Below are 16,063 nucleotides of genomic sequence, written 5' to 3' on the forward strand. Positions count from 1 at the left end.
CCACCGGCTTTGGCCCTCCATCGCTGCTCGCAGCTATATATATATATATATATATATATATATATATATATATATATATATATATACACACACACACACACACACATATATATATATATATATATATATATATTTATAAGACAGAAAATATTACTTGTATTACCTTATTCTGATTTTATGATACACTCAAAATATTCCACAACAAATCCTTTAAATTTAATGTAAAAATAAAAACGAAAGTAAGCAGTGTTGGTCTCACGTAACCCTCTCATTAGAATCAAAATGTTTCAATTTTTGCGATGTATTTGGATGCTAAACTATTCTTTATTATAGGCTTTGTACTTCACTCGTGTTCCAATATCGATGGAAAAAATCATCCTCTTCACGCGCGCAAAAATGTGCTTGGAAACATCACAGTGGAGCTCTGCTTACTGTGAATGGTACAGATTGTACTACTGACTATTTAAACAGAGCAGTGTAATTCGTTTATGTTAGGTTGACTATTTTTATTATTATATTGTATTAGAGCTATAATGAATGTCAAGATTGCAATTCTGGAATGTGTGTGTGACGCGGTTGCGGTTGAACAGTGGACACAAAAATATAAATAAAATGTTTTAGTTAATTCCTACATCCATAGGAATACATTGAAAATGCTCGCTCTACTCCGCACCATTATCAATGTCTGTGCGGACGTCTGTATTTTACTAGTATATAGTATACTATAGTTAGCGATTTAAAAGCCCTCAGCGGTGTCACATGTCGATTAACCGGTGGGAAAAATTTATCACAGTCACATCCCTAATATATATATATATATATACAATAGGCCTACCTGAAAGAGAATTTTACTTGCCCGACCAAAGTATAGCCTGATTAGAACGTCAATAACAAAAAAATAACTTGGGAATCACTAAAACGAGAGATTATTCTAATTTCATTACATTCATTTTAAGTTGCAATCAGCAGTTAATAATAAATGTATTACTGATCAATGGTAACAAGGTTGCACTGCTGAGGCTCATGCTGCTTCTCCAGGAGAATTGTAAACAAATGAGCGCAGCACACAAAAAAGCAACCCAGTTAACAACATACTGACTATAAAAATTACAAATATGGAGTTTTTATATATTTTATAACATATGATAGAGTTAAGCAACCTCACTTGACGAGTAGGCAACTATTTCCTGAATACAATCACAATTGAAACTGTGACATTGATTTCATACAACAGGTTAATAAACAGTTACAATTAAGTCACTTACATTTTAGATGCAATATTGACTGTTTTTGTTTTGTTTCAGCAGCAAAAATAGTTAAACAAAGATCACAGCAACTTGTTTTCTCATTACTGAATGATTCAGCATTTTGAAACGAATCGCTTGACTCAAAGATTCAATGGTCAATCCATAAACATCTGTCTCAATCATGAATGACTCAGTCATTGGAATGAATCGTTTGAACGAATGAATCAATGACTCGCTCATTAAGATGGTCGCCTGGCGACACCTAATGGCGGTTTAGTGTTATGTTTAAAAGTATCATTCTTTCCAACGTGCACCATTATCAATGTCCGTGCGGACGTCCGTTTTTTTACTTTCACTTTTATATTAGCGATTTAAAAGCACCCGCTCGTGTCACACGTCGCTTAACCGATGGGAAAATATCCTCACAGTCATATACCTAATAAATTTATATTTAAATACAATAGGCCTACCTAGTAAAACGTTTTATATACTATTTTGATATCCTTTTGGACACAAGAGGGCAGTATAGCCCTATGTTTGCTTTTTTGTTGAAACAAATAGCACTAAATAGCCTGTTTTTAACTTTTTCATACTTCTTGAATTGCAAAAACAGAATAAAATAGGTTTAGTTTTAATATTTGTATAATTTTATATAAAAATAAATGGTGTATAATTAAATTTTAAGAATATATGAGATGTTTTCTGATTTTTTTTGACATTATTTTAATCCCTCGCCATGTCAAAACCGTTTGAGATATTCAATATCCGTTCTCAATTTAGCATCTTTAATGTATTTTCATCATGTTGAAAAAGTTTGGTGTGAATAAAAAAAAAAACACTTGTAAAAAGCAGAGGCTGAATTTGCAAATAAATCCACATTCAAACCAAAATATCTGACTTCCTGTTGTTCCAAGCTAAAAACTGCAAATTAGAAAGTTGTCCAGCTCGATGAGACCAATATACTTACTGATTTTTGTAATTGTGGGTAAACCTAACCCCCCCACTTTTGTCAAAAGCATGTTGAAAGTGACACACTTCCTGCTGCCAGTTGGTGGCGCTATAACTTTGACTCACAATAGCTACATCCATCTGATCGGCCTCTTACCACGAACACACTGCTGAAGTTTCATCAAGATCAGTTAATGTATGCAGAAGTTATTCCACTTCCGTGTTTCTCTTTTCTCGCCATAAATTCGATTCCTCGCCACAGCCAAACCGTTCGAGATATCAAAAATCCGTCCGCAATTTAGCATCCTCAAAGTCTTGACTACATGCACACCGAGTTTGAAGGGGACACGGTGAATTTTCTAGGAGGAGTATTTCACATTCCACAGCAAGCGTTTTCCAAACAACCCATAATAGCCGACTTCCTGTTGGGCTGGCGTAAAACTTGACCGGGGTAAAGTTGTTCGGCCCGATGAGATCTATATGTGTACCGAGTTTCATATTAATTCATGCGAGCGTGTTTGATATATGGATCAAGTTTTAGAACCCCGTTCAAGGGGGCGCTGTTGAGCCCCCCAGCCACGCCCGGGTACCAGCTTCAGCCCGGCCCTGATGGCCGTGGGTTCTGACCTGTGTGCAAAGTTTCAAGAGTTTTTGAGCACGTTAAGGACCCCAAAAGCCCCTGAAACCTTGATTAACAATATAAAAGCAATAGTCAAATCCCCCCCCTCCCCTCACACACACACAGACACAGAGAGAGGGAGAGAAAATTCTTCAGAAAATCCACATTCAAACCAAAATATCTCTCTTCCTGTTGGTCGGAGATGGTTAATGTCAATTAGAAAGTTGTCCGTCTTGATGAGAACAATACACATACCAAGTTTTGTTGCTGTTGATAAAACTAACCGCCCCATTTATGACTAAAGGTGGCGCTACTGAGCCCCTCACCACGCCCGTTTCTGAAACTTTGCACATGTCTACGGGCTAATAAATGTGATGTGTCTGTCGAGTTTCATCCAATTTCAAGTATGTTAAGAGTCTCAAAAGCATCAAAAAAGAATATTAAAGTTTGAAGCGTTGCCATGGCAACAGTATTAAAGATATCAAAAATCCTTTCACAGGTCTACATCTGCCGTGTGTTTACATTATACACATAAAGTTTGAAGCAAATCGGGTAAAAATAAGAGGGTGATTTCAAAGCATTTTGAAAGTGACACATTTCCTGCTGCCAGTTGGTGGCGCTATAACTTTGACTCACAATAGTCACATCAATGTGATCGGCCTCTGACCACGAACACACTGTGGAAGTTTTATCAAGATCAGTCAATGTATGCAGAAGTTATAATACACTTCCTGTGTCCCATTATTCGCCATAAATTCGTTTCCTCGCCTTGGCCAAACCGTTCGAGATATCAAAAATCCGTCCGCAATTTAGCATCCTCAATGTCTTGACTTCATGCACACCGAGTTTTGAGGCGAATGGACGAATTTCCTAGGAGGAGTACATCAAATTCCACAGCATGCGTTTTCCAAACAACCCATAATAGCCGACTTCCTGTTGGACTGGCGTAAAACTTAGAGCACGAAAGTTGTTCAGCCCAATAAGATCTATATGTGAACCGAGTTTCATATTAATTCATGCAAGTGTGTTTGGTATATGGACCAAGTTTTCGGACCGCACTCGGACCCCATTCAAGGGGGCGCTGTCGAGCCCCCCTGCCACGCCCAGGTACCATCTTCAGCCCGGCCCTAATGGCCGCAGCTTCTGACCTGTGTGCAAAGTTTCATGAGTTTTTGAGCACGTTAAAGGCCCCAAAAGCCCCCGAACCCTTGAACAATAATAATAATAATAATAATAATAATAATAATCCTAACGAAAACAATAGGGCCTTCGCCCTTTCAGGGCTTGGGCCCTAATAATAAATAATCCTACCGAAAACAATAGGGCTCTTCGCCCTTTCAGGGCTTGGGCCCTAATAATAATAATAATCCTACCGAAAACAATAGGGCCTTCGCCCTTTCAGGGCTTGGGCCCTAAATATAGCTGCGAGCAGCGATTACGGGCCCAAGCCGGTGGCACCGCAACCCCGGTGCCTTTAGTTACCTAAAGGCACCGGGGTGGCGGTACCGCCGGCTTTGGCCCTCCATCGCTGCTCGCAGCTATATTTATATATATATATATATATATACACCATTCAAAAGTTTGGGGTAAGGAAGATTTTTAATGTTTTTAGGAGAAGTCTCTTCTGCTCACCAAGGCTGCATTTATTTGATTAAAAATACAAACAAAAACAGTAATATTGTGAAATATTATTCCAATTTAAAACAGCTGTTTTCTATTTTAAAATATTTTACACTGTAATTAATGTGTGATCAAAGCTGAGTTTTCAGCATCATTACTCCCGTCTTCAGTGTCACATGATCCTTCAGAAACCATTCTAATATGATGATTGATGGTCAATAAATATTAATCATTATTTTCAATGTTGAAAACAGTTGTGTACAGATTTTTTTTCAAAATGCGTTGATGAATGTAAAGTTCAAAAGAACAGCATTTATTTCAAATATAATTTTTTTTAACATTATAAATGTCTGTACTGTAACTTTTTATCAGTTTAACTCATTCTCGATGAATAAAAGTATTGATTTATTTATTTCTTTCCCCCAAAAATAAAATTAAAATTATTACTGACCCCAAACTTCTGAACGGTAGTGTTTAATGTTACAAAAGCTTTAGATTTCAGATAAATGCTGTTCTTTTGAACTTTCTATTCATCAAAGACTGTACATAACTGTTTTCGACATTTAAAATAATAATGAATGTTTCTTGAGCATCAATCATTATATTAGAATAATTTCTGAAGGATCATGTGACAGTGACGACTGGAATAATGATGCTGAAAACTCAGCTTTGATCACAGGAATAAATAACAGTTTAAAATATATTAAAATAGAAAGCAGCTGTTTTAAATTGGAATACTATTTTACAATATTACTGTTTTTGTTTGTATTTTTAATCAAATAAATGCAGCCTTGGTGAGCAGAAGAAACTTAGCTTAAAAATCTTACTGACCCCAAATTTTTGAACAGTAGTGTATTATATATTTATATAATTATATAAAAATGTAAGGGATAAGACAGATCATTTTACTTGCCTGACCTGATTAGAACAATGAAAAAAACTTAAATGAAAAAATAACTTGGGAATCACTAAAACGAGGGCGCGATTGAACAGTGGACACATAAAAACATACTCTGTCATTTTGTTCAGAACATCATTCAAACTGCAAAGTGTTAACTTATATTTTTGTACAGTAGCAATAAAACACAACATTGTGCTTTTTTTAAATACATTCAAGCAATCCGCCCCGAAAATGAAACTAAAATGCTCACGGCTGCACAGGCATTCATAATGGTGCGCGTCCTCAGCGAGGAACGAGCAGAACAGAGTCAACGTTTCTTAGGTCATTCCTCCTTCCATAGGAATTTATTGAAAACGCTCGCTCTGCTCCGCACCATTATCAATGTCCGTGCGGACGAACATATTTTACTTTCGTTTTTAAGTTAGCGATTAAAAAGCCCCCAGCAGTGTCACACGTCAGTTAACCGGTGGTAAAATATTCTCACCGTCACATACCTAGTATATTTTTATATAGATATAATAGGCCTACCTGATTTTGAACACAAGAGGGCAGTATAGCACTATGTTTGACTTTATTTATTTATTGTTTAGACTAAACAACCATTCTGGCAGTTTTTAAACTTAAACTTCATTCTTAAATTGAAAAAAAAGAATAAAATGAGTTAAGTTCTGATATTTGTATACTTTTATGTAGTAATAAATGGTGTATAATTACATTTTTAGAATATATGAGCCTTTTAGTGTTTACTTTTTTGACATTACTTTAATCCCTCGCCATAGCAAAACCGTTTGAGATATTTATTATCCGTTCACAATTTAGCATCATTAATATATTTTTATCATGTTGAAAAAGTTTGGTGGGAATAAAATAACCACTTAGATAAAGGTGGCTAAAAATTCAGAGGCTGATTTTGCAAAAAAATCCACATTCAGACCAAAATATCTGACTTCCTGATGGTCAGAGCTAATGACTTTAAATTAGAAAGTTGTCCGGGTCGATGAGATCAATATATGAACTGAGTTTTTTTTACTGGAGTTAAAACTAACCCCCCCACTTTTGTCAAAAGCATGTTGAAAGTGACACACTTCCTGCTGCCAGTTGGTGGCGCTATAACTTTGACTCACAATAGTTACATCCATCTGATCGGCCTCTTACCACGAACACACTGCTGAAGTTTCATCAAGATCAGTTAATGTATGCAGAAGTTATTCCACTTCGTGTTTCTCTTTTCTCGCCATAAATTCGATTCCTCGCCACGGCCAAACCGTTCGAGATATCAAAAATCCGTCCGCAATTTAGCATCCTCAAAGTCTTGACTACATGCACACCGAGTTTGGAAGGGACACGGTGAATTTTCTAGGAGGAGTACTTCGCATTCCACAGGAAGCGTTTTCCAAACAACCAATAATAGCCGACTTCCTGTTGGGCTGGCGTAAAACTTGACCGGGGGAAAGTTGTTCGGCCCGATGAGATCTATATGTGTACCGAGTTTCATATTAATTCATGCAAGCGTGTTTGATCTATGGACCAAGTTTTGGGACCCCGTTCAAGGGGGCGCTGTTGAGCCCCCCTGCCACGCCCGGGTACCAGCTTCAGCCTGTCCCTGATGGCAGGGGGTTCTGACTTGTGTGCAAAGTTTCAAGAGTTTTTGAGCACGTTAAGGACCCCAAAAGCCCCTGAAACCTTGATTAACAATATAAAAGCAATAGTCAAATTCCCCCCTCCCCTCTCACACACAGAGACACAGAGAGAGGGAGAGAAAATTCTTCAGAAAATCCACATTCAAACCAAAATATCTCTCTTCCTGTTGGTTGGAGGTAGTTAATGTCAATTAGAAAGTTGTCCGTCTTGATGAGAACAATACACATACCAAGTTTTGTTGCTGTTGATAAAACTAACCCCCCCCACTTATGACTAAAGGTGGCGCTACTGAGCCCCTCACCACGCCCGTTTCTGAAACTTTGCACATGTCTACTGGCTAATAAATGTGATGTGTCTGTCGAGTTTCATGCAATTTCAAGTATGTTAAGAGTCTCAAAAGCATCAAAAAAGAATATTAAAGTTTGAAGCGTTGCCATGGCAACATTATTAAAGATATCAAAAATCCTTTCACAGGTCTACATCTGCCGTGTGTTTACATTATACACATAAAGTTTGAAGCAAATTGGGTAAAAATAAGAGGGTGATTTTAAAGCATTTTGAAAGGGACACACTTCCTGCTGCCAGTTGGTGGCGCTTTAACTTAGACTCACAGTAGTCACATCCATGTGATCGGCCTCTTACAACGAACACACTGCTGAAGTTTCATCAAGATCAGTTAATGTATGCAGAAGTTATAACACACTTCCTGTTTCCATTATTCGCCATAAATTCGTGTCCTCGCCACGGCCAAACCGTTCGAGATATCAAAAATCCGTCCGCAATTTAGCATCCTCAATGTCTTGACTTCATGCTGACTGAGTTTGGAGGTGATTGGATGAATTCCCTAGGAGGAGTACATTAAATTCCACAGCATGCGTTTCCAAACATCCCATAATAGCCAACTTCCTGTTGGGCTGGCGTAAAACTTAGAGCACGAAAGTTGTTCGGCCCGATGAGATCTATATGTGTTCCGAGTTTCATATTATTACATGCAAGTGTGTTTGATTTATGGACAAGTGTTCGGATTCCGTACCAGGGGGCGCTGTTGAGCCCCCCTGCCACGCCCGGGTACCAGCTTCAGCCCGGCCCTAATGGCCACGGGTTCTGACATGCGTGCAAAGTTTCATGAGTTTTTGAGCACGTTAAAGGCCCCAAAAGCCCCCGAACCCTTGAAGAACAATAATAATAATAATAATAATAATAATAATCCTAACGAAAACAATAGGGCCTTCGCCCTTTCAGGGCTTGGGCCCTAATAATAATAATCCTAACGAAAACAATAGGGCCTTCGCCCCTTCAGGGCTTGGGCCCTAATAATAATAAACAGAGCAATTCCAAGAGGGTCCTCACACCATCGGTGCTCGGGCCCTAATAAATATAGCTGCGAGCAGCGATTACGGGCCCAAGCCGGTGGCACCGCAACCCCGGTGCCTTTAGTTACCTAAAGGCACCGGGGTGGCGGTACCGCCGGCTTTGGCCCTCCATCGCTGCTCGCAGCTATATTTATATATATATATATATATATATATATATATATATATATATATATATATATATATATATACATACACACACATACATATATATGTATATATATATATATATATATATATATATATTATTGTTCAAAAGTTTGGGGTCAGTAATATTTTTAATGTTTTTAGGAGAAGTCTCTTCTGCTCACCAAGGCTGCATTTATTGATTAAAAATACAAACAAAAACAGTAATATTGTGAAATATTATTCCAATTTAAAACAGCTGTTTTCAATTTTAAAATATTTTACATAGTAATTCATTTCTGTGATCAAAGTTGAGTTTTCAGCATCATTACTCCAGTCTTCAGTGTCACATGATCCTTCAGAAATCATACTAATATGATGATTGATGCTCAATAAATATTCATTATTATTTTCAATGTTGAAAACAGTTGTGTACAGATTTTTTTTTTTTCAAAATGCTTTGATGAATGTAAAGTTCAAAAGAACAGCATATATTTCAAATATATATATTTTTAACATTATAAATGTCTTTACTGTAACTGTTGATCAGTTTAACTCATCCTTCATAAATAAAAGTACTGATTTATTTTATTTCTTTCCCCCAAAAATAAAATTTTAATTATTACTAACCACAGACTTTTGAGCGGTAGTGTTTAACGTTACAAAAACTTTAGATTTCAGATAAATGCTGTTCTTTTGAACTTTCTATTCATCAAAGACTGTACACAACTGTTTTCGACATTTAAAATAATAATGAATGTTTCTTGAGTATCAATCATCATATTAGAATAATTTCTGAAGGATCATGTGACAGTGACGACTGGAGTAATGATGCTGAAAACTCAGCTTTGATCACAGGAATAAATAACAGTTTAAAATATATTAAAATAGAAAGCAGCTGTTTTAAATTGGAATACTATTTTACAATATTACTGTTTTTGTTTGTATTTTTAATCAAATAAATGCAGCCTTGGTAAGCAGAAGAAACTTCTCTGTTATGTGCGCGCCACAGACTGCACGCACGTCCGCTTAGAGTTCCGCCTTTTGCCTTCCGTCAATATTACGTTATTAGAAAAATATTTTTTTAGAGAATCGATTTTTTGACATTTGTGAATCGATTCAGAATCGTCCACGTCCGCATCGCGATGCATCTAAGAATCAATTTTTTCTCCCACCCCTAGATTTCATACAACAGGTTAATAAACAGTTACAATTAAGTCACTTACATTTTAGATGCAATGTTGACTGTTTTTGTTCTGTTTCAGCAGCGAAAATAGTTAAACAAAGATCACGGCAGAACCATCACGCATCACGTGTTTTCTCATAACTGAACGATTCAGCATTTTTAACGAATCGGTTGACTCAAAGATTGAATGATCAATCCATAAACATCTGTCTTAATCATGATCGACTCATTCGAACGAATCGTTTGAACGAATGAATCAATGACTCGCTTATTAAGATGGATGCCTGGCGACACCTAATGGCGGTTTAGTGTTGTTTAAAAGCATCATTCTTTCCCACATGTGTGTGATTTGTGTGTGCAACATTATCATTATTTTTCTTTCACTATTATATTAGCGATTTAAAAGCACCCACTCGTGTCACACGTCGATTAACCGGTGGGAAAATATCCTCAGACACATACCTAATAAATGTATATTTAAATACAATATTGGCCTACCTGGTAAAAAGTTTTATATACTATTTTGATGTCCTTTTGGACACAAGAGGGCAGTATAGCCCTATGTTTGCTTTTTTGTTGAACCAAATAGCACTAAATAGCCTGTTTTTAACCTTTTCATTCTTCTTGAATTGCAAAAACAGAATAAAATGGGTTTAGTTGTGATATTTGTATACTTTTATATAGAAATAAATGATATATAATTACATTTTTAGAAGATTTTTACTTTAAATATGCTAAATTGTGAATGGATAATAAATATCTCAAACGGTTTTGCTATGGCGAGGGATTAATGTAGTTTCATCATGTTGAAAAAGTTTGGTACGAATAAAATAAATAGTTTAAGAGGAGTGGCTAAAAATTCAGAGGCTGATTTTGCAAAAAAATTCACATTCAGACCAAAATATCTGACTTCCTGATGGCCAGAGCTATTGAATGTAAATTAGAAAGTTGTCCGGCTTGATGAGAACAATATAGAAACTATTTTTTCTTTACTGTAGTTAAAAGTAACCCCCCCACTTTTGTCAAAAGCATGTTGAAAGTGACACACTTCCTGCTGCCAGTTGGTGGCGCTATAACTTTGACTCACAATAGCCACATCCATCTGATCGGCCTCTTACCACGAACACACTGCTGAAGTTTCATCAAGATCAGTTAATGTATGCAGAAGTTATTCCACTTCCGTGTTTCTCTTTTCTCGCCATAAATTCGATTCCTCGCCACAGCCAAACCGTTCGAGATATCAAAAATCCGTCCGCAATTTAGCATCCTCAAAGTCTTGACTACATGCACACCGAGTTTGAAGGGGACACGGTGAATTTTCTAGGAGGAGTATTTCACATTCCACAGCAAGCGTTTTCCAAACAACCCATAATAGCCGACTTCCTGTTGGGCTGGCGTAAAACTTGACCGGGGTAAAGTAGTTCGGCCCGATGAGATCTATATGTGTACCGAGTTTCATATTAATTAATGCAAGCGTGTTTGATCTATGGACCAAGTTTTGGGACCCCCGTTCAAGGGGGCGCTGTTGAGCCCCCCTGCCACGCCCGGGTCCCAGCTGCAGCCCGTCCCTGATGGCAGGGGGTTCTGACTTGTGTGCAAAGTTACAAGAGTTTTTGAGCACGTTAAGGACCCCAAAAGCCCCTGAAACCTTGATTAACAATATAAAAGCAATAGTCAAATCCCCCCCTCCCCTCACACACACAGAGACACAGAGAGAGGGAGAGAAAATTCTTCAGAAAATCCACATTCAAACCAAAATATCTCTCTTCCTGTTGGTCAGAGATAGTTCATGTAAATTAGAAAGTTGTCCGTCTTGATGAGAACAATACACATACCAAGTTTTGTTGCTGTTGATAAAACTAACCCCCCCACTTATGACTAAAGGTGGCGCTACTGAGCCCCTCACCACGCCCGTTTCTGAAACTTTGCACATGTCTACTGGCTAATAAATGTGATGTGTCTGTCGAGTTTCATCCAATTTCAAGTATGTTAAGAGTCTCAAAAGCATCAAAAAAGAATATTAAAGTTTGAAGCGTTGCCATGGCAACAGTATTAAAGATATCAAAAATCCTTTCACAGGTCTACATCTGCCGTGTGTTTACATTATACACATAAAGTTTGAAGCAAATCGGGTAAAAATAAGAGGGTGATTTCAAAGCATTTTGAAAGGGACACACTTCCTGCTGCCAGTTGGTGGCGCTATAACTTTGACTCACAATAGTCACATCCATGTGATCGGCCTCTTACAACGAACACACTGCTGAAGTTTAATCAAGATCAGTTAATGTATGCAGAAGTTATAACACACTTCCTGTTTCCATTATTCGCCATAAATTCGTGTCCTCGCCACAGCCAAACCGTTCGAGATATCAAAAATCCGTCCGCAATTTAGCATCCTCAATGTCTTGACTTCATGCTGACTGAGTTTGGAGGCGAATGGATGAATTCCCTAGGAGGAGTACATTAAATTCCACAGCATGCGTTTCCAAACAACCCATAATAGCCGACTTCCTGTTGGGCTGGCGTAAAAAGTAGAAGTACGAAAGTTGTTTGGCCCGATGAGATCTATATGTGTACCGAGTTTCATATTATTACATGCAAGCGTGTTTGATTTATGGACCAAGTTTTCGGACCCCGTTCCAGGGGGCGCTGTCGAGCCTCCCTGCCACGCCTGTGTCCCAGCTTCAGCCCGGCCCTAATGGCCGCGGGTTCTGACCCGTGTGCAAAGTTTCAAGAGTTTTCGAGCACGTTAAGGGCCCCAAAAGTGCCCGAAAGGTTGAAAAAAAAATAATAATAAAATATAGCTGCGAGCAGCGATTACGGGCCCAAGCCGGTGGCACCACAACCCCGGTGCCTTTAGTTACCTAAAGGCACCGGGGTGGCGGTACCACCGGCTTTGGCCCTCCATCGCTGCTCGCAGCTATATTTATATATATATATATATATATATATATATATATATATATATATATATATATATATATATATATATATATATATTATACAAATATATATATATATATATATATATATATATATATATATATATATATATATATATATATATATATATATATACCGTTCAAAAGTTTGGGGTAAGGAAGATTTTTATATGTTTTTAGGAGAAGTCTCTTCTGCTCACCAAGGCTGCATTTATTTGATTAAAAATACAAACAAAAACAGTAATATTGTGAAATATTATTCCAATTTAAAACAGCTGTTTTCTATTTTAAAATATTTTACACTGTAATTAATTTATGTGATCAAAGCTGAGTTTTCAGCATCATTACTCCCGTCTTCAGTGTCACATGATCCTTCAGAAACCATTCTAATATGATGATTGATGGTCAATAAATATTAATTATTATTTTCAATGTTGAAAACAGTTGTGTACAGATTTTTTTTCAAAATGCGTTGATGAATGTAAAGTTCAAAAGAACAGCATTTATTTCAAATATAATTTTTTTTAACATTATAAATGTCTGTACTGTAACTTTTTATCAGTTTAACTCATTCTCGATGAATACAAGTATTGATTTATTTTATTTCTTTCCCCCCAAAATAAAATTAAAATTATTACTGACCCCAAACTTCTGAACGGTAGTGTTTAATGTTACAAAAGCTTTAGATTTCAGATAAATGCTGTTCTTTTGAACTTTCTATTCATCAAAGACTGTACATAACTGTTTTCGACATTTAAAATAATAATGAATGTTTCTTGAGCATCAATCATCATATTAGAATAATTTCTGAAGGATCATGTGACAGTGACGACTGGAATAATAATGCTGAAAACTCAGCTTTGATCAGAGGAATAAATAACAGTTTAAAATATATTAAAATAGAAAGCAGCTGTTTTAAATTGGAATACTATTTTACAATATTACTGTTTTTGTTTGTATTTTTAATCAAATAAATGCAGCCTTGGTGAGCAGAAGAAACTTCGCTTAAAAATCTTACTGACGCCAAATTTTTGAACAGTAGTGTATTATATATTTATATAATTATATAAAAATGTAAGGGATAAGACACAGATAATTTTACTTGCCTGACCTGATTAGAACAATGAAAAAAACTTAAATGAAAAAATAACTTGGGAATCACTAAAACGAGGGCGCGATTCAACAGTGGACACATAAAAACATACTCTGTCATTTTGTTCAGAACATCATTCAAACTGCAAAGTGTTAACTTATATTTTTGTACAGTAGCAATAAAACACAACATTGTGCTTTTTTTAAATACATTCAAGCAATCTGCCCCGAAAATGAAACTAAAATGCTCACGGCTGCACAGGCATTTATAATGGTGCGCGTCCTCAGCGAGGAACGAGCAGAACAGAGTAAATGTTTCTTAGGTCATTCCTCCTTCCATAGGAATTTATTGAAAACGCTCGCTCTGCTCCGCACCATTATCAATGTCCGTGCGGACGAACATATTTTACTTTCGTTTTTAAGTTAGCGATTAAAAAGCCCCCAGCGGTGTCACACGTCAGTTAACCGGTGGTAAAATATTCTCACCGTCACATACCTAGTATATTTTTATATAGATATAATAGGCCTACCTGATTTTGAACACAAGAGGGCAGTATAGCACTATGTTTGACTTTATTTATTTATTGTTTAGACTAAACAACCATTCTGGCAGTTTTTAAACTTAAACTTCATTCTTAAATTGAAAAAAAAAGAATAAAATGAGTTAAGTTCTGATATTTGTATACTTTTATATAGTAATAAATGGTGTATAATTACATTTTTAGAATATATGAGCCTTTTAGTGGTTCCTTTTTTGACATTACTTTAATCCCTCGCCATAGCAAGACCGTTTGAGATTTTTATTATCCGTTCACAATTTAGCATCATTAATATATTTTTATCATGTTGAAAAAGTTTGGTGGGAATAAAATAACCACTTAAATAAAGGTGGCTAAAAATTCAGAGGCTGATTTTGCAAAAAAATCCACATTCAGACCAAAATATCTGACTTCCTGATGGTCAGAGCTAATGACTTTAAATTAGAAAGTTGTCCGGCTCGATGAGACCAATATACGTACTGATTTTTGTAATTGTGGGTAAAACTAACCCCCCCACTTTTGTCAAAAACATTTTGAAAGTGACACACTTCCTGCTGCCAGTTGGTGGCGCTATAACTTTGAATCACAATAGCCACATCCATCTGATCGGCCTCTTACCACGAACACACTGGTGAAGTTTCATCAAGATCAGTTAATGTATGCAGCAGTTATTCCACTTCGTGTTTCTCTTTTCTCGCCATAAATTCGATTTCTCGCCACGGCCAAACCGTTCGAGATATCAAAAATCCGTCCGCAATTTAGCATCCTCAAAGTCTTGACTACATGCACACCGAGTTTGGAGGGGACACGGTGAATTTTCTAGGAGGAGTATTTCACATTCCACAGCAAGCGTTTTCCAAACAACCCATAATAGCCGACTTCCTGTTGGGCTGGCGTAAAACTTGACCAGGGGAAAGTTGTTCGGCACGATGAGATCTATATGTGTACCGAGTTTCATATTAATTCATGCAAGCGTGTTTGATATATGGACCAAGTTTTAGAACCCCGTTCAAGGGGGCGCTGTTGAGCCCCCCTGCCACGCCCGGGTACCAGCTTCAGCCCGGCCCTGATGGCCGTGGGTTCTGACCTGTGTGCAAAGTTTCAAGAGTTTTTGAGCACGTTAAGGACCCCAAAAGCCCCTGAAACCTTGATTAACAATATAAAAGCAATAGTCAAATCCCCCCCCTCCCCTCACACACACACAGACACACAGAGAGAGGGAGAGAAAATTCTTCAGAAAATCCACATTCAAACCAAAATATCTCTCTTCCTGTTGGTCGGAGATGGTTAATGTCAATTAGAAAGTTGTCCGTCTTGATGAGAACAATACACATACCAAGTTTTGTTGCTGTTGATAAAACTAACCGCCCCATTTATGACTAAAGGTGGCGCTACTGAGCCCCTCACCACGCCCGTTTCTGAAACTTTGCACATGTCTACGGGCTAATAAATGTGATGTGTCTGTCGAGTTTCATCCAATTTCAAGTATGTTAAGAGTCTCAAAAGCATCAAAAAAGAATATTAAAGTTTGAAGCGTTGCCATGGCAACAGTATTAAAGATATCAAAAATCCTTTCACAGGTCTACATCTGCCGTGTGTTTACATTATACACATAAAGTTTGAAGCAAATCGGGTAAAAATAAGAGGGTGATTTCAAAGCATTTTGAAAGTGACACACTTCCTGCTGCCAGTTGGTGGCGCTATAACTTTGACTCACAATAGTCACATCAATGTGATCGGCCTCTGACCACGAACACACTGCTGAAGTTTTATCAAGATCAGTCAATGTATGCAGAAGTTATAATACACTTCCTGTGTCCCATTATTCG

The sequence above is a fragment of the Rutilus rutilus genome (genome assembly GCF_951802725.1).
Source record: "Rutilus rutilus genome assembly, chromosome: 16".
In the NCBI taxonomy this organism is placed as follows: domain Eukaryota; kingdom Metazoa; phylum Chordata; class Actinopteri; order Cypriniformes; family Leuciscidae; genus Rutilus; species Rutilus rutilus.